Below are 23,039 nucleotides of genomic sequence, written 5' to 3'. Positions count from 1 at the left end.
CCCCCAGCCTCAGATTGGATTTAGATGGCTTTGTTTTGGCCTGAAAAATTATAAGATCATAGATTTAGAACTGGAAGAAACTTCAGAGAATCACGGCACACAGAGAAACAGATGGAAAGGACCTTAGAAAACCCCAAGGGACCAACCCCTATCCCCCCATCATTTTTACAGGTGGGGAAACTGAGACCCAGAGAACGTGAGTACCTTGCCTCAAATCACACATGAAGTCAGTGCCAGAGTGAAGATTAGAACCTAGGGGTCCTGACTTCTTATCTGGGACCATATACCATGCTCTGGATAGCCAGAGACATAAAAGCATCGGCAGGGGGTGGGTGGGGTTGGAAGATGGATGACAACAGTGTGGTTTAGGGTGCAGACAGGCCATCCAACAGAGTTGAAAGACCTAATTAAATGCATAATCAGAAGTGCTTTGAGATCTCAGCATTCCTTAATGATATTAATCCAATTATGTGAATATTTACGGGATTCACCATTAATATTAATGACAACAATAAACAAGTATGAGTGTTCTTTTCAAAGCTGCTGGCTGTTCCAGAAGCTGCCTCCTTTCATTACAGGCTGGTGTGACTCTATGCGGGAGAAGCCACGGCATTGTGTCTGACAAATGACTCTTGTCATACTTCTCTCTCCTTGGTCCCTGGCAGAAGTTGGACGGTATCCCCGACGACCGTCAGCCTTGGCAGGGGGTTGGGGGGTGGGGAGTTGTTGTGGGCTTGTGGAGAGGGGTAAGAAAGGGAAAAGGGCATTTTCAGGGCTGGGGATTTAAAAAGAATCCATAAAAGAACAAAAAAACGGGCTTTTAGTCCCTGGGGCTGTGGGCCATGGAGGGGGCTTGGGGCTTGGGAGGGGAAGACAGCTTTTGCCCCAGAACTAGGATGTGACCCAGACCTGAGAAAGATGAGATGCCCTTTGGAAGAAGACATGGGTTGTATTCTTTCACGGATGGACCTGGTTGCTCAATGAGGCAGGTGGGAAAAAAATATTATCCTGATGGAATCAGAGCATGGAACATTAGAACTTAGAACAGAACAGATAGAAACTGAGAGCTGGAAGGCATATTAAGCACAGAGAATGTGAGAGCTGGGAAGGACATTAGGACACAGAAGGTTAGCTCTAGAAGGGATCTTAGAAGAGAGAATGTTAGGATGCAAAAGATTAGAACTGGAAAGGAGGTTAGAACATAGAATGTTAGAACCTAAAACAAAGCCTTCTAGAGCTACAAGGGACCCTAGAGCACAGGGTGTTAGAATATTTAATGTTAATGCTGAAAAGAAGGCAAGATTTTTGTTAATTGAAAATTAAAATAAAATTTAAAAGAGATTACAAAATGGAGTATTCAAACATAGAATGTTAAAGATGGCAGGGACCTCAGAACGTAAAGTATTAGAACTGGAAAGGAACTTTTAAATATAGCCTGTTAGAGCAGAGAGTGTAGAATATTAGAGCTAGATGAGGTCTCCGAGATTATTTAGTCCAACAGCCAACATCCTCATTATAGAGCCTCATATATATGATGCACAGGCAAGGGGCGATCATCTTGACTGAGGCCATGTAGTAAGGGAAGGGCAAGGTTGTGATGCGCCTAGGTCTTCTGACTCTTTTCCATAACTGTGACTATGAAAGACAAGAACGGGGGTGGGAAGCCTGAGAGGGGCAGCAGGAATGTTATATGTGTAAATAAGTATGAGCAACAACAGACATAATAGTCAGCTACCAGGACCTTGGAGCCCCCCACCCCCCATTCTCCCTTCTCCCTCCCAGCTGCTTGGCTCCAAGTTCTGCCGCGGCGACACCGGGAGACAGGTTCCAGAGTCCTTCCTTCTTCAAAGGATTTGTTAATAAGTCAATGACGGAATATCTAAAGGGAGGAAAAATATTTCTTTTTATAGTTGGAGATAATTGTCCCTGGAAAAAAAACAACAACAAACCTTTAATTACAACTCACATGGAGAAAGCTTGATTTGTGCCCTGCGCCCAAATGCTGAGGAGCCGGATGTAAAATATTTGTAATATTTAGGGAACCTAGAGTTTTACATAAAAGTAAACAGCTTTGCCGGAAGGCACAATTTCTAGCAACACAATAAAATGTGCTGTGAATTTATGGCGGCCATCCATTAGCTCTTACCAAGGCAACGTCGCCCATATCTGTCGTCCATCATTATAATAGAGGGTTAATGCACCGAATTTACATAAAAAAGTCATATTGTCTGCATGAATTATTTACACCCTCAGCTGTTTTTACAGCTCGGCTTCAAGCTGCATTCTGAGAGAGATTCTGCTAGTAAATTACTCTGTGGAGGCCCAGCTCTATAACTACAAACGGCGGGCGGGCAGGCGCAGGGCTATGAAAAGGAAGAAGAAATGGGGAGGCCCCAGAGTGGATGGTGAGGGAATCGGGTGCCTCCCCTCCGCTGTGCACGGAGGGGAGGAGGCGGCCCCCGAGTCTCCCAAGAGCTGGGGGGCAGAGGATTCTATTGGGCTGGGGGCTTAGAGCTGAGATGACATAGCACTGATTTCATCCCTACCCCAAGATATTCATGGGATTTAGAGCTGGCAGGGACCCTCCGAGATGATCTAGTGTAACTGCTTTATTTTTGCAAAAGAGGAAACTGAGTCCTAGACTCAGAATGAGAATGATCCAAGTCATACAGATAGTGTCAGGACAGGAACCTACATTCCGACTGCCGTCCTGGGCTCTTAGCAGGATACTCTTTTCTAAAATGACATTCCAGGCTGGAAAAAACAAAACAAAAAACAAAACCCAGTTGAGTCCTGAGGAAAAATCATTTGTCTGGAGGCCCTTCCCCCACCCCTTTACCTATTGCATAGACTCTGTAGATTCTAAGCTTATCTTTGTAGTAGGGTGAGGATGAAGAAAATGTTCATTCCAGAGCTTCTGGGGTTCTTAGCCCAAGGAAACTAAAGCAGGGTGGGCCATGGTCATGACATGAATCGTAGGGCTTAGAATCCAAAGGGGTCATAGGGACCATACGGGGTGGGGAACATTCAGCCTCAAGGCCACATGTGGCCCTCTAGGTCCTCAAGTGCGGCCCTTTGACTGAATCCAAACTTCACACGACAAATCCTTTTATTAAGGTGATTTGTTCTATGAAGCTTGACTCGGTCAAAGAGCTGAAGTTGAGGACCTAGAGGGCCACATTTGGCCTCAAGGCCACAGGTTCCCCACCCCTGATAGTCTAACATTTTTATTTTACTGATGGAGAAACCAAGTCTCAGATAGGGTAAGTAATTTGTCCAAGGTCACAAAAGGAGGAAGTAGCCCAGGTGGGATTCAAACCCAAGACTCCAGGTTCTGAATCCAGGGTTCTTTATAGAACCAAGGTTGGGGCTAGCTAGGACTCAAGCTTCTGTTTTGATCAGAACCTGACTGTTACCATACCAATGGGGGAGGTGGTCCAGGTCTGGGGAACGTGGTCCTCAGTTAGGATGCCTAGCTATAGTTTGTCTAGCTCTGCTCTGCGACACGGATCAGGCCATTTCCCGTCTCTGGGCATCGGCTGCCCCCTCTCTGCCCTGTCTCCTTTAGATTTTTTCCCCTTGCCCTGCTTTCTTTACAGGGTTGGTGTGAGGATCAAATGAGCTGACAGACATGGAAATGCTTTGGGATCTAACGGTAAAGCCCCCGTATAAGATATTGAGTGATGAGATGCTGAGGGCTCCAGGAGGAGACAGGAGTGTACGGACACTTGCAAGCCACAAATCCTCAAACAGCTGTGCAGAGGTGCATACACATGCATGTATGTACTTCATGAGGGTGAGTTCAGGGTCAGGACCCAGTGCTTTGGGCTGGGTGTGTTATCAGCACTCCTGGGGGGCCAGAGTGTCATCGACCCAGGGAGACATGTAGAGACAAAGACAGAGTCAGAGACACATGAAAAGGCAGAGAGAAAGACAGACAAAGAAATAGGACAGAGAGACAGAAGGAAAAATACCGTAGAGACAGACCCACACCAAGAGGTATGTGGGGGGAATTATTGTAAAGTTAGGACTGATAAATGCTCTGGTCTCCTGTCAGTCAATGTCTGGGGGCCATAGGGGCCTGGAGAAGCTCCTAGCCAGGGCGTGGGATTTCAGTGCTCTCTGGTTTCTCTAAATTTGCCTGACTCCCCTCCCCACCCCCATTTTCTCCCCTCCACTCACTTTCCTTCATTTTTCCCCCAGCACACCAGCACAGTGTTCCTGTAAAGGTCGGCCTTTGCAAATGGAGGCATATGCTGGACACTACCCCCCCTCATCAGTGCTCCCTCCCATACCCCCTTCCTCCCAGTACAAAGGAAACCGCCAAGGGTGAGGGCGAGAGTCCCTGCCCTGTGGTGGCCATCCGTCACCAGGCCCCTGCGAAGCCCCAGTAATGTTCTCCTGGCTGGAAGACTCCTAATGAGTCCCTGCTGAAATGGTACTCACCCCTCTCCTGCCCTAACCCAGTTCCTGTACAATACCATCATCATATCCATGTTCCCCTGGGGGATTATACCTCCGTGTGATTTAATCCTTAAATTTGCTTTGCTTTCATCCCCAGGAGGAAAGAGATGTGGGCTGTAAAGCAGTCTGTCTTCTTCTGAGTGCCATCTCTCCCCCTGCCCCCACTGAAAATCTCTGCCTGTTGAAATTCTGTCCATCTTTCTAGACTCAGCTCCAATGCTGCTTCCTCCATGAAGCTTACCCTGACTGCCTCCATCTGGAAGTGATCTTTCCCACCTTTGTCCTTTGGTAAACATCTCTCCCCACTCTCCTCCCCTTCCCCCCAAACCAACAAAAACCTTGGCTCTCTCATTTAATGATAACACATGTCCTAGAAGAGTTCAGTGGGGCATAATGGATAGAGAGCTGGCCAGTCAGGAAGTCCTGAACTCAAGACACCTATTATTTGATCTTAACCCGTTAGTGCCCCAGGTATCTCTTGAAGATGGGCTGCTGAACCCAAGCAAGTCATTTTTCTAATGAAGGGTTCCATCTGTTCTGGCTTCACACCTGGCTCAGCTCTCACTCCTGACTTCCTACTTCACCAGCATCCTGGTCCCCCTGGGGACATCTCTGCTCTGAGGACTCCTTTCCTGGTCAGCCAGTCTCCAGCCCAGACTACCCTTTCATTAGGGAGTCTCCAGCTGAGCCCCCTTCTCTCCAGGTTCAACTTCTCTGCCTCCTCACCAGCAGCCTTGACCCCATGCGCAAGGACCCCTTTAACTACTTCTCCTCACTTCCTAATTCTCCTGTCTGTGTTGCTTCTATTAAAATGTAAGCTCCTTGAGGGCAAGACTATCTTGTTTGCTTGTATTTGCATCTCCAGCATTTAGCACAGGGCCTGGCACATTGTAAGTACTTACTAAATAATTCTCTCTCTCTCTCTCTCTCTGTCTCTCTCTCTCTGTCTCTCTCTCTCTCTCTCTCTCTCTCTCTCTCTCTCTCTCTCTCTCCTCTCTCTCTCTTTTCTTCCATCTCTCCTCTCCCTCCTTCTCTCCCCTTCTCTCCTTTTCTCTTTTTTCCCTCCATCTCCTCTCTTTTTCTGTCTCTCCTTCCTTCTCAACCTCTTCTCTCCACTTTCTCTCCTTCTTCTTTGTCTATCCCTCTTCATCCTTTTCTCCCCCTTCCTCCCCACCTTCTCCTTCTCTCCTTTCCTCTTTCTCTGTCTTCTCTCCCTCTTCTCTCTCCTCTCTCCCTCCTCTTCCCTCTTTATCCCCCTCTCTCTTTCTCTCCCCTCTTTTTTGGTCCTCATCTATAGAAGCAGAGGGGGATCCCTTAATAAGAGCTCCCTACATTAATGGAATCAAGGCATCAGAGGGCCAAAGTGATTTGCCTATGGGCACTCAGGCAATAAATACCTGAGCAGAGATTCAAACCCAGGTCTCCTGACACCATATCTGGTGCTCTGTTGGTTATCTATGAATAAGTGCATGATTGAGAAAAATTTATTAAATGCTCACTACATTCACAGTGTTAAGTGTTGGGGATACACATGTAAGTACGACAATCCCTGCCCTCAAGGACATTACGTTCTAATAAGGGAAGATGACACATATAGAAGAGTGGTGACCAGGGAGGAGTGTTTTGGAAAGTGAAGTCACAGGGAATGGTGACTGGAAAAATAGGGGATGGGGATGTCCTTGGCAGGAATGGTGGTGTTGATTTGATGGCTGTCCTCAAAGCTAGAGGTGGAAAGTGTAGGGGGTGGGGGAATAGGGCAGGGAAGAAAGGGACTCAGGTACAAGGGTAGGTCATAAGAGGGCCAGGGAACATCAGCATCCATGGTCCGAGTATGGTCTCTATATGGCTAGTGCTTATGAACCAGAAGCCCAGGCACAACATGGGGTACCCTGAGGTAGGTAGAGTCTGGGACTCAGGAACATGGTAACAATGAAGATAGTAGGGAAGCATCAGGGTGGGTCTAGAATTCTGGCCGATCAGAAACTTATGGCAATGATCACATCCTGTTGGGTGATTACATGTCCTTTCCCTTGAATGGAGAAATCTAGATGTTCTCTAATGAGCCTGAGTCCACGAAGGACCCCTGTAGCTCTAACATCTCATGTTTTGAGGTTCTGTGGCATTAGACTGTGAGCTTATTGAGAACAAGAATGTTTTCTTGTTCAGTCTTTGTGTTCTAATTCAATCTCCCCATGGGGGAGAGGGCACAGGTTCTTACGATATAGTTGTTACTTAATCAGTGGTGGTTGAATGAATAAATGAATAAAGGCAGGTCTGTGAATTTATCCCATTTTCCCCATCCTATCCCTCCCTCTTACTTATGGAAGTAGGAAAGGTATAATTAGGGCATGTGTCCCTGTGGGGCCAGCAAGGATATCTCCTCATGGAGAGTGGAGCTAGTGGAGGCGAGAGAATTAAGAAAGGTGGTGAGGAGCCGAGGGTAACCATGGAAAGTTGTTGAATGAGAGAACAGCTCCTCTCTTTACCTTGTCTTGACAAATATAGGACAACAATAGAAACTGGGGTGTGTCTATATGCTCATCTGTGTGTTTACATGCATCTCTGTTGTTTATGTCCGTCTACATATATGCAGTGTGCCTGTAAACAGGAGAGGGAGAGGACGGGACCTTGGACTCAGGGGCAGAGAGAGCTGAGTTTGAATCCTGCTTCAGACACTTGCTAGGTTGGTGATCCTGGGCAAAGTGCTTCATCTTCTTGGATCTCGGTTTCCTCATCTGTAAAATGCTAAGGCCTCTAAGTTCCCTTCCAGCTCTGTATTTAGGATTCTTTGTGCAGTCATAAGCCCCAATTGAATTTCGGGATTGTGAGTCTATGTGAATTTAATATTTCTGTGACCTCAAGTGTTTGTGTGTGCCAAAGTAGGCCTCTGTGACTTGGAATATCTCTCTGTGTGAAGCTGTGTATATGGGCACATGCATATAAGAACATTTGCCCTTCTGTTTGTGGATGTGTGTATTTATAACTTTGTTCATGAATTTATATATATGCCCATTGCCTGGTTCCAGGTAAAATCATGTGTGACAGTGGAGGGTGTGTGTGTGTGTGTGTATGCACATGCATCGGCAATAAACCACTGTGTATACATGTGTGTCTTTTTGACTTTCTGTATCTGTAGGTAAAGTTGTGTATGTGGATCTTTGTGGTGTGTGATATTTACTCCCCAAAAAACAAATGGTGGAGGGAAGGAGATTGTGCAGAGGCCCAGCAGGCTGGGGAGAACCTTCTGGACTAGGTGTGAAAGGGGATTTGTAGAAACGCCTCCCTGTTTCCTAGGATCTTGCAAATGCTTCTCAATTTGGCTTTCTAGTACATATAGAGGAGCCCCACTCTGCTCCCCTTTCTTTCCCAGCAGTGGTGCTCAGGTTGGGCTTTGGAATCTGCCCAAGGAACTCTGGTCCATGGCCCCTTCTCCCTAGTCTGTGGCCTCAGGCCTCTGGGGGGACTCATTGTAGGGGAGGGTTCCTCTGTCAGCCTCCCCCTCCCCATCCATCCTCTCCTGGCACAGAGCCAGCATGACAGCAGATTCCCGCTTAAAGACTCTCTCGTAAAAACCAAAATGCCAAGCCCTGAGCAGCCCTAACACTCCACGGTGGAGCGCTCTGCTGCCGTGGCCGCTCTCGTGAAGGGGAGCTTTAAGATGCACAGTGGTCCAATAACAGCCATATGCAGTTGGCAGAGAGAAAATAGAGCTGCCCCAGTATCCAGAGTCTGAACTTAGGCCTGGAATCCAGGATTCTAGTCCTAGCCCTGACAGCTGCCTTCTCAAAATAGCCCTTCATGCTTAGCCAGCCCCTGCTAGGGAATTAGAGAATCACTGAGCATTGGAGTTCGAAGGGGCCCTGGAACAGAGAATGTTAGAACAGAAAGCTGGGGAGGGATGTCAATGGTGGTCTTAGAACACAGAATGTTAGAGCCGAAAGGGGCCTTAGGACACAGGATGTCAGACCTAGGAGGGCCTTTAGAACACAAGATGTCAGAGTTGGAAGGGGCCATAGAACAGAGAATGTTAGAACTAGGAGGGCCTTTAGAACACAGAATATCAGAGTTGGAAGGGGCCTTAGAACAGAGGATGTCAGAACTTAGGGCTAGCCTTTAGAACACAGAATGTCAGAACTGAGAGGAGCCTTAGAACACAGGATGTCAGAGTTGGAGGGGGCCCATAGAACAGAGAATGTCAGAGCTGAGAGGAACCTTAGGATGTCGGAGTTTGGAAGGGGCCTTAGAACAGATGATGTCAGAACTCGGGGAGGGCCTTTAGAACACAGAATGTTAGAGCTGGGAGACCTTACAGAACGAATATCACAGATGAAAGGGGCTTTAGGACAGAGAATCTCAGACCTGAGAGGGGCCTTAAAACATACAATATTAGAACAGAGAATAAGGTCTTCAGAGTGCCATTTTACAGATGAGGAAACTGATTTTAGAGAGGTTGATAATTGGCTCCTGGTCAATCAACAAACATTTATTAAGTGCTTACTGTGTGCCAGGTGTTATTCTAGATTCTGAGAATACAAGGACAAACAAAAGAGAAAGAAATAGTATTTTGGAACTAGAAGCTGGTAGATGAGGAAAGGCCTAGTTAAGGAAGCCAGTGATATTGGAGTGGAGCCATGCTAGAGGCAGAGGGCGGGGGTGGGGGTCGGCTCACACCAGGTAGGTGAGGACACTGGGAGCTAGTCAGGCCAGAGTCGAATGAAGACCTTAGGAAGCAGCCATTTGTCCCTGGCCTGGTTATTTTGTCAGCATTTGTCCCCTCTTGTACCCCTGTACATGATATAAGGTGGTTCTTCCTTCATAGGGCAGAGTGGAGTGGTGGAAAGCGCCCTGGGCTTGGAGTCTGAAGACCTCATTTGGAATTTTGACTCTGTTGGCTTCCTACCTCTATGATACTAGGTGAGTGATTTCACCACTGTCAACCTTAGTTTCCTCATGTCTCTGATGGGGCTATCCTAGACATCCTGGAAAAAGCATTGCTATTGCAGTCAGACAATCTGCATTTGTGTTCTGGCTCTGATATTAGCTGTTTGATCTTGGAGAAGTTACGTTATTCTATATGCTGGTAAATATTTAACAACCAGCTTTCTGGGGTAGGGGGAAGTAATTCCAACACACTTTGAAGTTTAATTTGCATTTATTATTAAATAATTTCTTAAGTCTAGGCAATCCACAAAACAAATCAAGTCCTAGTAAGCAGAGTTTGCCAGTTTCCAAGGTGTCAATGCTCACACTGAAAATTTAACAATCTACTCTCTTGAGCAAGTTGGAGCTGGCTTCAACACACTCCTAGCTTTAGCTGGAGCTGGCTCTAGCGCCTGGGTCAGGGCTCAGTACACACACACACACACACACACACACACACACACACACACACACACATACACCCTAGACAGATTTGGAGCCAGCAGTGACCTTACAGGTATTAAGTACCTACTGTAAATCAGGTACTGTGCTAGGTGCTATAGGTAACAAGTTAAAAAAATGAGACCATTTCCTGTCCTTAAGGAGCTTACATTTAATCGGAGGGAAAGACAATATTGCATATGTGATCATAGCTAGGTCCCAATTAGTGTGAATAATGAATCTCCTGAAGGGATCACCTGTATTCCAATGCTCAATATCCTATGTTATGATTACGTAAACGATAGTAATTGGTTGCAGCTCGATGAAAACAAGCAATGCAAGTTTGAATAATGCCACTACTTCAGGGATCCATTGTTCACTAAGTGAATCTAGCTGTGTACACCTAGGTACACCTAGGTACGTATGAAATAAATAGAAGATACATTTTTTGAGGGGGGAGGGAGGGCACCGGGGGCCCAAGGAGCACATCAGGGAAGGCTTTATGGAAGAGGTGGCATTTACAGAGGCTCAGAGATGGGAGATGGAGGGTCGTGGTGGAAGACGTCCAGTCTGGCCATGCCATAGAGTATGGGCAGGGGGATAACAAGGGTGAATTGGCACCAGATCATGAAGAGCTTTAAAAGGAAAATAGAGGAGTTTCTACTAGACCAATTTAAACCCTTCATTTTGTAGATGTGAAAAATGAGACCTAGGAAGGTGAAGGACCTGCCCAAAGTCATAGAGATGATATGTGGTGGAGTCGGAATTCAAATGCAGGTCCCGTGGCTCTAAATCCTATACCCCATGGGAAGAATCGGCATGCCCCCCAAGGAGATGGAGGTATGACAGGCCTCCGAGTGGATTCTCAGGTCCCCCTTTTGGTGTCTCTTCCTGATAAGTGCTCTCACTGGGTGTCCACATGACACTCCCAACCCCCAATTGCCCAGGGGGTCTGGAGGTTCCTAATGCTCTAGGTCAGGCACATTGCCCTTAGTTAGCAAACTTTTATAATCGCACACTATGTGCCAAGGCCTCTAAAGGGTCACAGAACATAGAGGAAAAAGGAGTCCTTAGCAGGCCTCTGGTCCAACACATACTTGAACAAGAACCACCTCTATGTCTCGGAGAAGAGATCATTCAGGCGCTGCTTGAACTTAATGGGAACCGGCATGGACCAGAAGAGAGAATCTGGGCTTGAAATCTGGCTCTGCAATGAACTACCTTTGTGATCTGGGCGGGGGAGGGGGTAGGATTAGATAACCACTAAGATGTCTAGATCTAAATATTTTATTCTATTTAGCTCATTACTTTTTTATTTTGTTTTCAGAATATAATAAATTTTCTGATGTTTTTGTTATGTCTGACCAGTTGCTTTGATGTAATTTTTATATGCTGAATATATGTTTTATATGTTGAATGCTTAAGTGCTGATTTTGGTTGTATTACTGTATCTGTTATGAGTATGGAAGACATGACGTGAGCAATAGGAATGTTCTGTCCTTAAAATGGTGTCTATTGATGCACCAAGAGTCACACGGAAGATTCCTAGTTAAAGGAGTTCCTCTGAGATCCTTATGAACCTTATGTCCTCAGGATAAGATTTGCCTGATAGCCTAGAAATCCTGAGTAACCAAATCCAAGTGATTAGTCCCTTTTTGGGCTCTCCACATATCTTTCGGGTATTTCTGAGCTTTTAAAATTTCATTTTTTAAAAACTTCTACTTGGAATACTTTGTGCATTGCAGGGATCCAATGGAGAAATTTTTGGTGGCCTATGCAATTGAAGGGAAACACTGGAGAAATCTTTGTCCGTACCTCCATTTAGAATGCTCTATGAGTCTTTAGGACTCCACTGGAGAAATTTATGTGTTGAAGGAAACTATTAGCAGAATTTTTACCCAGAACACAAACAGTTGGTTTTTCACGTGAAGGTAAGCCCTTCCTATCTTCTCTCTCTTTTCCTCTCCCCTTTTCCATTCCCTTCTCTTTCATATCCTCTTCCCTTTCCCTTCCCTTCCTCTTCTCTCCCCTTTCTTCTTCCCTTTTCCTCCTTTCCCTTCATCTTCTCCTTTCCCCTTCCTCTTTCCCTTTTCCTTTTTTCTTCTTCTTTCCCCCTTTCCTTTTCCCTTTCTTCTTCCTCTTTTCCTTTACTTTCTTCTTTCCTTTTCCCCCTCCCTTTCCCCTTCTCTTTTTCCCTTCACCTTTCCCTTTTTACTTCCCTTTCCTCTTCCCATTCCCTTTCCCTTTCCTCTTCCCTTTCCCTCCTTTCCCTTCCTCTTCTCCTTTCCTCTTCCCCTTTCCCCTTTCTCTTTCCCCTTTCTTCTTTCCTTTCTCTCTCTCCCCCCCTTCTACTTTACCTCCCCCTTTTCAGTTATTTTCACTTGTTCCTTTTTCTTTTCTAATTGTTTTTGGGTTAGGAAGGCTTTTATGTGCATCAAGATAGGTGATAATCTATGAGAAATAAAAAAAATTATTTGCTGAACTTGTATAACCATGTATTTGGGGGTTGAGTGTAATCTTCAAGACCATGGGATATGGTAGGTCTGGATCCTCATCAAAGACTGCTAATTTTCAGACTGTCTAAAACTGGGTCACACAGACTCTGATGACATTCATTAATGGCCATGATTGGAAGGCACTTGAAAAGACAATGCTTGAGTTTGTCTAGCGTAAAAGAGATGGATCAGGGGAAGTCTTTGGCTAAATTGGAGGGTTTTCCTGACCAATCTGATATCAGAGTGTGAAGTTTTCTAAACAAGCTGATAGTGTGGGCCATTGATAGTAACAAGTGGATAATTAAATTGAGAAGTTCCTCAACAGTCTTGTTGAGAATATAGGGCACTGGCTATAGGATAAAGGCAACTTATGGGGAACCAGGAACATACCTTGAAAAATCTTTTTTCCTTTTTGAAAATTTCTGCACTTAAAAACACTAAATAAAATGAGCATTTCCTTATAGATTATAGAACAGAAGGGGAGTATTGCACATGAAATAGTGAATCGCTATTATGTAGAGCTTGCTTTCCTTTTAAAGTATGTAATAAATTCAACATGTAACTTTCAAAGCTGTCCTGCTTGTCTGTGAGTCCTTCTGGTTTTCCTTCTGTTCTCTTCGCATTTTTGGGAAGGTGGACGGGAACCCTATTCCTAACCTCTCTTTGCCTCTCACATCACCCTTTTCTTGCTGAATATAAAGAAAAACAAAACCTTTGTAAGGAATATACATAGTCAAGCAAAGCAAATTCCCACATTGGCCATGTCAAAAATATGTCTCATGGGGGGCTCGGTGGGTAGAGATTATTGAGCGTGGAGTCAGGAAGACCTGAGTTCAAATCTAGCCTCAGAAACTCACTAGCTGTGTGACCTTGGACAAGTGGCTTAACTTATGTTTGCCTCAGTTTCCTCAATTGTAAAATGAGAAATTGTAAGAAATTTGTAGGATTGTCATGAGGATCAAATAACATTTTAAAAGCTCTTAGCATAATGCCTGGCACATAGTAGGCACTATATAAATGCTTATTCCCTTTTTTCCCTTCCCTCATTCTGTATCTTGAATTCTTCACCTCTCAGGAAGTGGGTAGCATCTTCTTTGCTGTCGTTATTCTGGAATCATCACTGAGTCATTACCTTGATCAGGTGTTTGAAATCTTTCAAACTTTCTTTTCTTTACAGTATTGTTAAATTGTTACATAAATTATTCTCATGCTTCTCATTTCATTCTACATCAGTTCATATAAATCTTCCCAGTTTTCTCTGCCCTTTCATCGTTTCACATAGAGCAATACTATTCCATTACATGCATATACCATACTTTGTTCAGCCTTTCCCCAATTAATGACTCTCTCTACTTATTTTCTAGTTCTTTGTCACTACAAAAAGAACTACTATAAATATTTTTGTACAAATGGGTAATTTTCCTCTTTATTTAAACTTTTGGGGTTTTGACCTAGAATAGGTATCAGTGGTCCACAGGAGCTTCTAATGATTGACTGAGAGGATCAGCCATAGCCCTTGTGGCCTAGATAAAAAAGTGGATTACTCCCCACTTGGAGGCAATCAAGAAGAAATTCTCATGTTGAGGGTGTTCTCATCTTTAGAGATTCACTTTTGTACCTATTGCAGAAGAATTTGCCTCTCCTTCCTCCCTCTTCTCTACTCTCCTCCATTCAGCAATGCCAGATTGTGGCAGCAGCACATGGCTGTAGAAGCCCCATGCTTACATGTAATCTGAGAGGGAAATTCAAGGATATGGCCTCCTGCCCTCCAACCTTTTGTAGAAAGAGTCAGGGAGAAGGGGGAAGGATGGAGGGAGGAAGGGAGAGAGAGACAGAGACAGGGATAGAGAGAGAGAGAGAGAGAGAGAGAGAGAGAGAGAGAGAGAGAGAGAATGAGAATAGATCTGGATCCTTCCACTTGGGAGATGGTGGTCCTCAGAACTGAGACACTGAGGTTTCCCTACTCAGGAGTCTTCCCATTGGTCCTAAGGTAAGGCTTCTAATTCTTTCTGAAGGAGCCTGGCAATGTCCTAGCCAAGTACTTCAGTCAAGCTAGAAGATGGAGACTGCAGAGACTGTAGCCAACTGCCAGATCAACATGCCCTACAGAGAGATGGCCAGGCTATAGAATGTACCCAGGTGAGAGCAGGTCCAGTCAAGATGTCTTTATCAGTGAGGAGCAGTATGGATACGATATTAGAGAACATCAGAGGACCTATGGCATTGGAATTATGAGTTGCTCACATGTGGGCCTTTTGTGTGGGATCTCTGTATTTGCTCACCTTCTCCTTTGATGGTATGTATGGTGGTAGGAGTGTGAGCCCTAATTTTAGATAGGGAGAACATTCTATTGCAAGTCTTCTGACTAAGGTATTCCAGTAAATGCCTTTGCTTTGGGCTAATTGTATTGTCTGGCTGACTATTGAAAAATAAACACATTAGTAGGGGTTTGTGAACCTAGTTTTAGGAGTGTGGGTTCATTCCTAGTACCCTGAAAACCTGGGGTAATTATTGTTTGGGGAATCTTTCTGTTAGTTGGGGAGTAACCTAAGGGGAACTTACGCTGGTGATCTGTTTGGTGCCAGAGGGTAGAATTGGGGTGACAGATCTTGGCTCAATTAGATGAAGAGTTTTTTTTAACAATCAGCATCAGTGAAGGGAATGGATAGCATCGTTAGGTGGTGAACTAACATCTCTGAAGGTATTTAAGAAGAGGGTGGGTGACGTTGTAGGCAATGTTGTTGAAGAGAGTCTTGTCATAAGGAAGATGTTTGGATGCCCTCTTCTGTCCCTTCTAGCTCTGATATTCCATAAAATGATGACTTTCACCTTGGGATCGAATGTTAAGAGTGGGAAGGAGAGGATGGGAGCTAGTTCCAGCTGTCTCTGTCCACATGTTTGTACCTGGCCCTGATCACTATCCCCAGAAGCCTCTTCTCAGAGCCTGGGTCTGGATCTGGGATGGAACTGTTTGTTAGTCAGTGGGTGAGAGGATGGTCTAGGAAAGCATAATGGAGCAGGTGGCATTTGGGCCTTGAAGGATGAGGAGGATGCCCTCAGATACCCTGAGATAGGGAGTTTTGGGGGCTGCTGCTCACGTTGTTCCCGCTGGAGCCGAAGGCTGGGTTTAACTGGGAACATTTACCTGCCAAACAGAATCAAGTGCAGGAAGTGTCTGCCGGGAAGAAATACTGTTTAATTTTAAGGTTCGGGTCTGCTCTTAAATGTATTCCTGCTGGCAGCTGCATTGAAGTGAAGCTATGGAGCTTTCTTTTCTTATGCCAAAATCACAGCCATTTTTCCCTGGGAAGGAAACCGAACCGCAGACAGTTTTACTCATTAAATACTTTTTTTCCCCCTTAAATCTGTTTTCATAATTTTTTTTTGCATGAACAGAAAAGTAATAAGGCTGATATTGAAATAAACAAGGCATTTGCAATAGGAAGGTTGGAGCAGATTTGGGAATGAGGGGAAGAAAAGGGAGGGAGGCGTTGGGAACGTCCCAGCATTTCCATACGGGGGCTGCTCACCAAAGTCTAAGGCAGAAGAGGCAGGGAGTGTTCCTGCGAGAAACCTTCTGAGCAGGGACTCTGGAGGTGGGGAGAGCTATTCCAGGTCACAGAACCATAGAACCTGAGAAGGTTCTGGAAGGACCTTGGAATGCAGACCACTGAATGACGGATCTGGGAGGGTTCTCAGAACACAGAATATCAGAACTGGGAGGGCCAGCAGAACACAGAATGTCAGAGCTAGAAAGGTCTTAGAACACAGAATGTCAGAGGCGTGTGGGCCCTTAGAATAGAGAATATCAGAGCTGGGAGGGGTCTTAGAACACAGTGTCAGAGGTAGAAGGGACTTGAACACATAGAAAATCAGAACTGAATAATAATAATAGCTAGCCTTTGTATAGCACCTGAAGATTTACAAAGTGCTTCACAAATATTATCTCATGTTTTCCTTACAACATTCCTAGGAGGTAGGGTCTATTATCTCTATTTTGCAAATGATGAAACTGAGGCAAGTGGGGTTTAAGTGACTTGCCCAGGGGCACACAGCTAATAGTATCTGAAGTCAGATTTGGAGTGTTTCTGACTCCAGGTCTAGTGTTCTATCTACTTAGGATGTCAGAGCTAGCAGGGCCATTAGAACTTAGAACACAGAAGCCTAGAGATGGGAGGGCCCTTCCAACAAAGAGTATTAGAGCTGAAAGGGTCCTCAGAAAATAGACTATCAGCAATAAGAGGGATGCTTCCATAGAATGTCAGAGCTGAAATGGACCTTTGAACATGAGACATAGAATGTCAGAACTGAAAGATACCTCAGAATTCATCTAGACCATTGTCCTTTCTTCACAGTGGGGAGACTGAGGCACACAGAGATGTGACTTAAGATCTCATACGGTACTTTTTTCTCAAGGCTTTTAACTCTTTAGAAGTCATTAGGTAACTAGGGTTGTTTTTATTATGCTTCTGTTTATAAAGTTCCCCACAATTCACCTTTATTTGAGCAATCCTGGCCTCCTGTGAAACTTTCATTCAGGGTGTGTTCACCAGATAAACCTGTGGAAATATTTTTTTTCCATCATTGTTGTTTAAGAACAGGTCAGTATTAGATAGAAGGGAGCCCTGAGGCTTTATTGGTGGAAGGGACCTCAAAGATCCTATGGACTCTGTCCATTTTACAACTGAGGAAATTGCCACTGAGAAAGTCTAGAGACTTGCTCAAGATTGTTCAGTGAGTTAGTTGCTGAGCAAGGTCTATTTAAAGAGACTTCCTGTGTGCTCAGCCCTATGCTGGGGTGGGGTGGGGGGGAAAGCAGAGAAAAATAAACCACAGTCTCTGTACTTGAGGGGCTTCCCCTTGCATTGGGGGAAATAGCACAGTAAAAAGAACACAGTCAGGAGATTTCTGTCTGAGCCTTGGTTTCCCCAATCACTAGCTGCATGATTATGGGACTTAAAACTCCCTGGATCTCAGTTTTATCATTTATGAAATGGGGATAATCATTCCTACCCTCCCAACCTAGTAACATTGGTGTGAAGATGATGAAGTTGGATGGAGATGGTGAGTTAGAATTAACCGCCTCGGGAGGTCGTGAGTTCCCTGTCACTGGAGGTATTCAAGGAGAAGATTGAATGAAGATGTAGAGGAAAATGCTTTCCAGGTACAGGTCAGATCGGATGGTCTGTAAGGGCCTGTCTAGCTCTGAGATGCTGGGATTCTGTGGGAAATGGGGTAAAGCGCTTGGAAAATGGAAGAGAAATATGAGCTGTTACTATAAGTCATCATAAAATTCTTTGAGAATGGTATCAGGCTTCAAAAAATTAAGGGTCTGTTGTATTGTTCAGGCTGCGAAGTACTTTAGGGGTTCAGAGAATTGGTTCCATTCAACAAAGCAAGTATTAAGCACTACCTGCATACAAGCCCCATAGGAGGGGAGTCAGGGAGGAGGTGAGACTCTTGTAGGCCCTTGAATAATGGCTGGGATTTGGACAAACAAGGGTGGGGGTGGGAAAAGGAAGGCATCCTCATGGGGAAGGAACAAGAGTTCTCTTTGTAGGGGACAGTGAGGGAGGACAGTGCCTGGGCTGAGCAGAATGTGTGTGCAGGGAGGGAAGGGAGTGATGGGGATGGTGAGGTAGGCTGAGGACAGGATGTGGAGGGCCTCGAATGCCAGGGTGTGGACTTGGGCCAGTAGCAAAGGGATGTGGATGGAAGAACATTAACTTGGGAGTTGGGGAGCTGGGTTTAAGTGCCAGCCCTGCCATTTGTTAGGTGTGTGACCTGGGCCCATCTTTTCTTTGTAAGACAGTTGGATTAAATGCTTTCTGAGGCCCCTTCAAGTTCTGACAACCTGAGTCTTTCTCTAAAGTCAGAGAGTGGTGAGCATGACCCTGCTGCTATGTCCAAGCAAAAGCCAGAGGCTGTACCCAGCTGGCCTGCCCTTGAAACCAGGAAACTGCTGGAGAACGTCCTCTCTCGTAGGCTCCCTGCAGCGGGTGAAAGCTGCGGTAATGTCTCTTCAGGACTGACAAGTCCTGAAGTCCCAAGTCGTTTCCTGGGCTGGGACATTGGCCTGCTCCACTGGTGGGCTTCTCCTGGGCCCTGGGGATGGGTTATGATACCTGCTTCAGCTCCAGGGGAGAGAAGAGAAATGGATCTTTCCAAGACAAAGCCTAGAGAGAACATAGATCCTTTCAGAAATGCAGCAACAGCCCTGGTTGGACCAGGCCTGGGGTCCTAGCCCTTAGTTAAGCCTTAGCTTACAGGAGGAGATAATTAGCAAGTGCCTTAGGATGTAGGACACAGATTGTCAGAGCTGGAAGGGAAGTCAGAACGCAGTGAGTCAGAGCTAGATGGAACCTTAGAACCCAGAACAGAGGATGTTAGAGCTGTTCTGTATGGGGGGCTTCATAAAGGAGGGAGCATTGTAGTTAAACCTTGAAGGCTGGATTGAGTTTCAATAGGAAAAGATGAGGTAGAGAAGAAAGGAGGGCATTCTTGGCCTAGGGAATCCTGAGAGCAAAGGTGTGGAGGCAATAGAATATTGGAAGCATTCAGAAGATAATGAGTAAGCCAATTTGGCTGGAGTGTAGAGAAGGATACAGATAGAAAGGGGAAGTCAAATTGGCCTTGAGTACCAGGCCAAGAAGGCTTTAGAACCTTCAAGTTGGCTTTTAAAGCTCGCTTAATTCAGCCTCTTGCCCGAAGCATGAATCCCCTTTATGATTTGGGGGCAGTGTGACAGCCCCGACCCTGGAATATGTTTTGAGCCCCAAGCCATTGCAGGGAGAGATGGGAGGGGCTGGGTTCCTCCTACAGCTTCTGAAAATGCATTTGTTTCTGGATGAACGAACACCGCAGCCGGCTGGAGGCCAGGCTTGGGTGGAAACAGGGCTGTGAGGAGGCTGCAGGCATTCCAAATGTATTCAGAGCCGAGGAGAGCACTTCCCACCGCAATTCAAGGCTGTCTGAGTCCTCACCTGTAGATCTGCCGATAAACTTATATCATCCACCTGCAGGTTTCTCGGGGGCCAGTGTGTCAGCTCTGGCTTCTGCTGATTTACCGCCAGGGCCCCAAATGGATTAAATCACCCAGAGTCATTTGAATTTTACCCAGCCTTGTCACACAAATCTCAGAAAACTGCTGTCTTGCATGAGAACTTTCTTCTACTTCTGTGGAAACCTGAGAGAGACTTGGAATTAGGCTGGCAATGGGGGTAGGGAAACCAAGAGGCCGTTGTGCCGATGCCATGGGGGCTTTTGTGTTTCCTGGCTGGAGGATGGCAAAGGACAACGCTCCCTCCCTGGACGCTTACCCTCCTTGGTGCCAGGCATGTTTCTCAGGGTGGGGAAGGAGACCCCATTCTGCAGGTCCTGGGGAAAATACTGATTATGTTTACAGCTCTAAGCACGGTATACTTCATTGTAATGAGTCTATTGCACACATGCACATACACACATATGTATATAATGTATATTCACACATGTATATGTGCACATACATACGTATATGTGTACTGATAGGCATATTTTTGTATATATACATATACATACGTGTGTGTGTTGCTAATTATCATTGTTGAGGTCCTCTTCAGTTAGACCTGAGTTCAAATCTGGCCTCAAACACTTGCTCACTGTGTGACCCTGGGCAAGTCACTTGAAGCTGTTTGCCTTAGTTTCCACATCTGTAAAATGAGCTGGAGAAAGAAATGGCGAACCACTCCAGTATCTTTGCCAAGAAAACCCCAAACGGGGTCACAAAGAGTCAGATACACCTGAAACAACTGAACCACCACCACAATAAAGTCAGTTACTGTATGTATGATATAGGGTTCAGTTCTGGATATTGCAGATGATACAAAGAGATACTGTCTAGACCAGGACCCAGCTGTCAAGAGGCTTGAATTCCAACTCAGGTATGCAAAAAAGGTAGTGAGGGTTAGAATTCCATCAGATTGCAAGTGCTTGGGCTATGTCTAGCTTTGTATCCCTAGCATGAACCTTAAGGCCTTGCATGCATTAGGAACTTAATGAATATTTGCTGAATGCTATTATATATTATATAATATATTGTGTATTACAAAATGGAAAACATGTAATATTGCATATTATAAATATATATTATATAATATATTGTGTATTATACAATACAGTATATTATTATATATCATATTAACATATTATATAATAAATATAATATATTATACTTTTTATATACCGGGTAGCATATGCTCTGAGTCCGTGATAGAGAATCACAGAATGTTGTAGCTGGAAGGGACTTTAGGGGCTACCCGGTCCAGTCCTCTCATTTCACATTTGAAGAAACTAAGACTCAAAAGGGGTAAGTGACTTGCCTGTGGCCACACAGGTTGTAAGTAGCAGAGTCATGATTTGAATCCAGGTCTTCATACTCCAAATCTAGGTCAGGCATGGTTGGGCCTTGAGACAAGGAGATGGGCTGGATGGTTCCTGGGGGTCCTAGGAATCTGTGATCTATGTGACTTCATGAAAGGCCAAGAGAGAAGAATTAACTCAAGCAAGCACCCCGAGGTCTTTGTCCTGTTTCCTCTTCCAGCCCTGCCCAACCCAACCCAACTCAACCCAACTCAACTCAACCCAACCCAACCCAACTCAACCCAACCCAACCCAACCCAACCCAACCCAACCCAACTTAACCCAACTCAGCCCAGCACAATCCATCTCTGCTTCTTCTGCTGTTCCTGTCTTCCTAACCCGTAAGTGAATCAATTGCTTTGGATGTTTTAGGGACCTAATATGTTCTTCAAGGTCTCTAGAACAATCCCTTATGATTCCCCATCCCAATCAGAATATGTTTCTTTTGGGGCCAAAGCCAGTCACCGATGCTTTGGGGGAAGTCCTAATGATTGTTATGTTTCTGTCCCCCAGAATAGTTCTATGAGATAGGCATTACAAGTGTAACCTGAGAACCCTTTGTCATAGGTCTCTCTCCTCATTGGTGGAGATGAATGTCCTGCCTTTCCTGTCATTATGACCTTGGGGCAAGTCCCTTGCCCTCAGGGCCTCATCTGTGAAATATGGGGTTGGACTTGATGGTCTGCAAGGTTCCTTCTGTAGTCCCAGATCTATGTTCTTGTGATCTCATTCAGTAAGGCCCCTGAGGTCCCATCCACAAATACTTGCTCTCCTGGATCTGGTCCTGATCTGTTTAGGAACATAGACTTAGAATTGGAAGAGATTTAGAGGCAATATAGTCCAGTCACCCTTTTACAGATCAGGAAACTGAGGCCCAGAAAGATTGGGTGACTTTTCCAGGTCGTACAGGTGGTGAACGACAGGGGTAGTATTTGAATCCAAGTCCTTAGACCCTCAAATTCCCTTGTGTACATTTCATTTCTCACTCTTTCTGCCCCCCTCCCCCATCCCCAAGGCTCCTTGAAGGCAGGTACTGGTTTTCATTTTATGTTTGTATTTCTAGAACTTTGCACAATACTTGGCAAATTTGTTGTTGTTTAGACCTGTGTAAAATTCACCCATGTAGGGAACTCAGAATAAGGGAACAAACACTTTCCTTTAAGGGGCCAACAGCCACCTAGGACCCTGAGAGGCTAAGTCATCATCCAAGGTCACACAGCTGAGTAAGAGGCAGGGCCTGGATCCAGGCTTCTTGCTGACCTCTCTACTTTCTCATAGTAGGTGCTTAATAAATGCTTATTGGGCTCCAATGTCACCCCTTTCCATGAAGCTTTCTTTAATGCCCCCTGGACTTGGAGTAAGGAAGACCTGGGTTTGAATCCTGCCTCAGATACTTATGAGCTTCAAGTCACTTAAACTTTTGAGCCTCTATTTCCTTGTCTGTAAAATGAAAGAACAGGTCTCAGTGACCTCAGATGTCCCTCCTAGCTCGGAATGTATGATCTCGTAATCTTTCCCCCTCACACCCCATGGGGCATACTGTTTTATACCTATCCAATGCACTTGTCTTTATAATAGTCACCTTGGCATATCTTGTCCTCTTGTTAGACTGGGAGCTCCCAGCAAGGCAGGGAATGTGGCTTGTCTAGACCTTGGATCTCCTGTGGAACAGAATATAGGACTCTGCACACAGTCAGACGTTAAATAGAAAGGTAGCTAAGTGTCGTGGTGGATAGAGGACTAAATGTGGAGTCAGGAGTTTGAAACCTATGTGACCCTGAGCAAATAATTTCATTTTTCTGTGCCTCAGTTTCTCAGTTTGTAAAAAAATGGGCCTCCAAGGTCCCTTCCAGCTCTGATCCATTGGTGGATTAGGCTTCCTTTATTTACCCTGATTTGTCTCCTTTGTTTCTCCAAGGCAGGACTGAAGTCACCTGGGGAAGGGTTCTTGGATTGGTTTAGTTAGCCCAGGCTGCTGCAAATACATCATTTCCCCAAACCCCATCTTGGAAAATATGTCTGAAATGAACAATTTATGAAGGTAAGAAAACATACATAAACTCATTAAATCACAGGTATACACACCAAACTTTACATAACATGGAGCAGCAGCTGGAGATCTGAGCCACCCACAGACTTAATTGCTGAGTGGGGCTGTGCTGTGCTATGTGGGGGACAGGGGAGACAATGTGCTCTCTCTGATTGCCGCTTCTCCCCATTCATTTGGCCGGGCAGAGTAATAGATGGCCAGGGGGGCTCCAGAGCCCTAAAACTGAAGTCTGATTCTGTCACTTTCTATCTATCTGTGTGTGCTACATAATG

General features: G+C 45.2%; 1 long non-coding RNA gene across 1 annotated transcript; it reads left to right on the top strand.

The window, feature by feature from the left end:
- Nucleotides 1–9,291: 9,291 nt before the first annotated feature.
- Nucleotides 9,292–22,719, top strand: LOC118839825. Its single transcript, XR_005009642.1, has 3 exons — nt 9,292–9,378; nt 11,571–11,756; nt 22,636–22,719. It is a non-coding gene; the product is annotated as an uncharacterized LOC118839825 (long non-coding RNA).
- Nucleotides 22,720–23,039: the final 320 nt, after the last annotated feature.

The sequence above is a fragment of the Trichosurus vulpecula genome, chromosome 2 (genome assembly GCF_011100635.1).
Source record: "Trichosurus vulpecula isolate mTriVul1 chromosome 2, mTriVul1.pri, whole genome shotgun sequence".
NCBI classification, from domain to species: domain Eukaryota; kingdom Metazoa; phylum Chordata; class Mammalia; order Diprotodontia; family Phalangeridae; genus Trichosurus; species Trichosurus vulpecula.
Note: the sequence above shows the minus strand (reverse complement) of the source record. Positions and strands in the feature narration are given on the sequence as shown.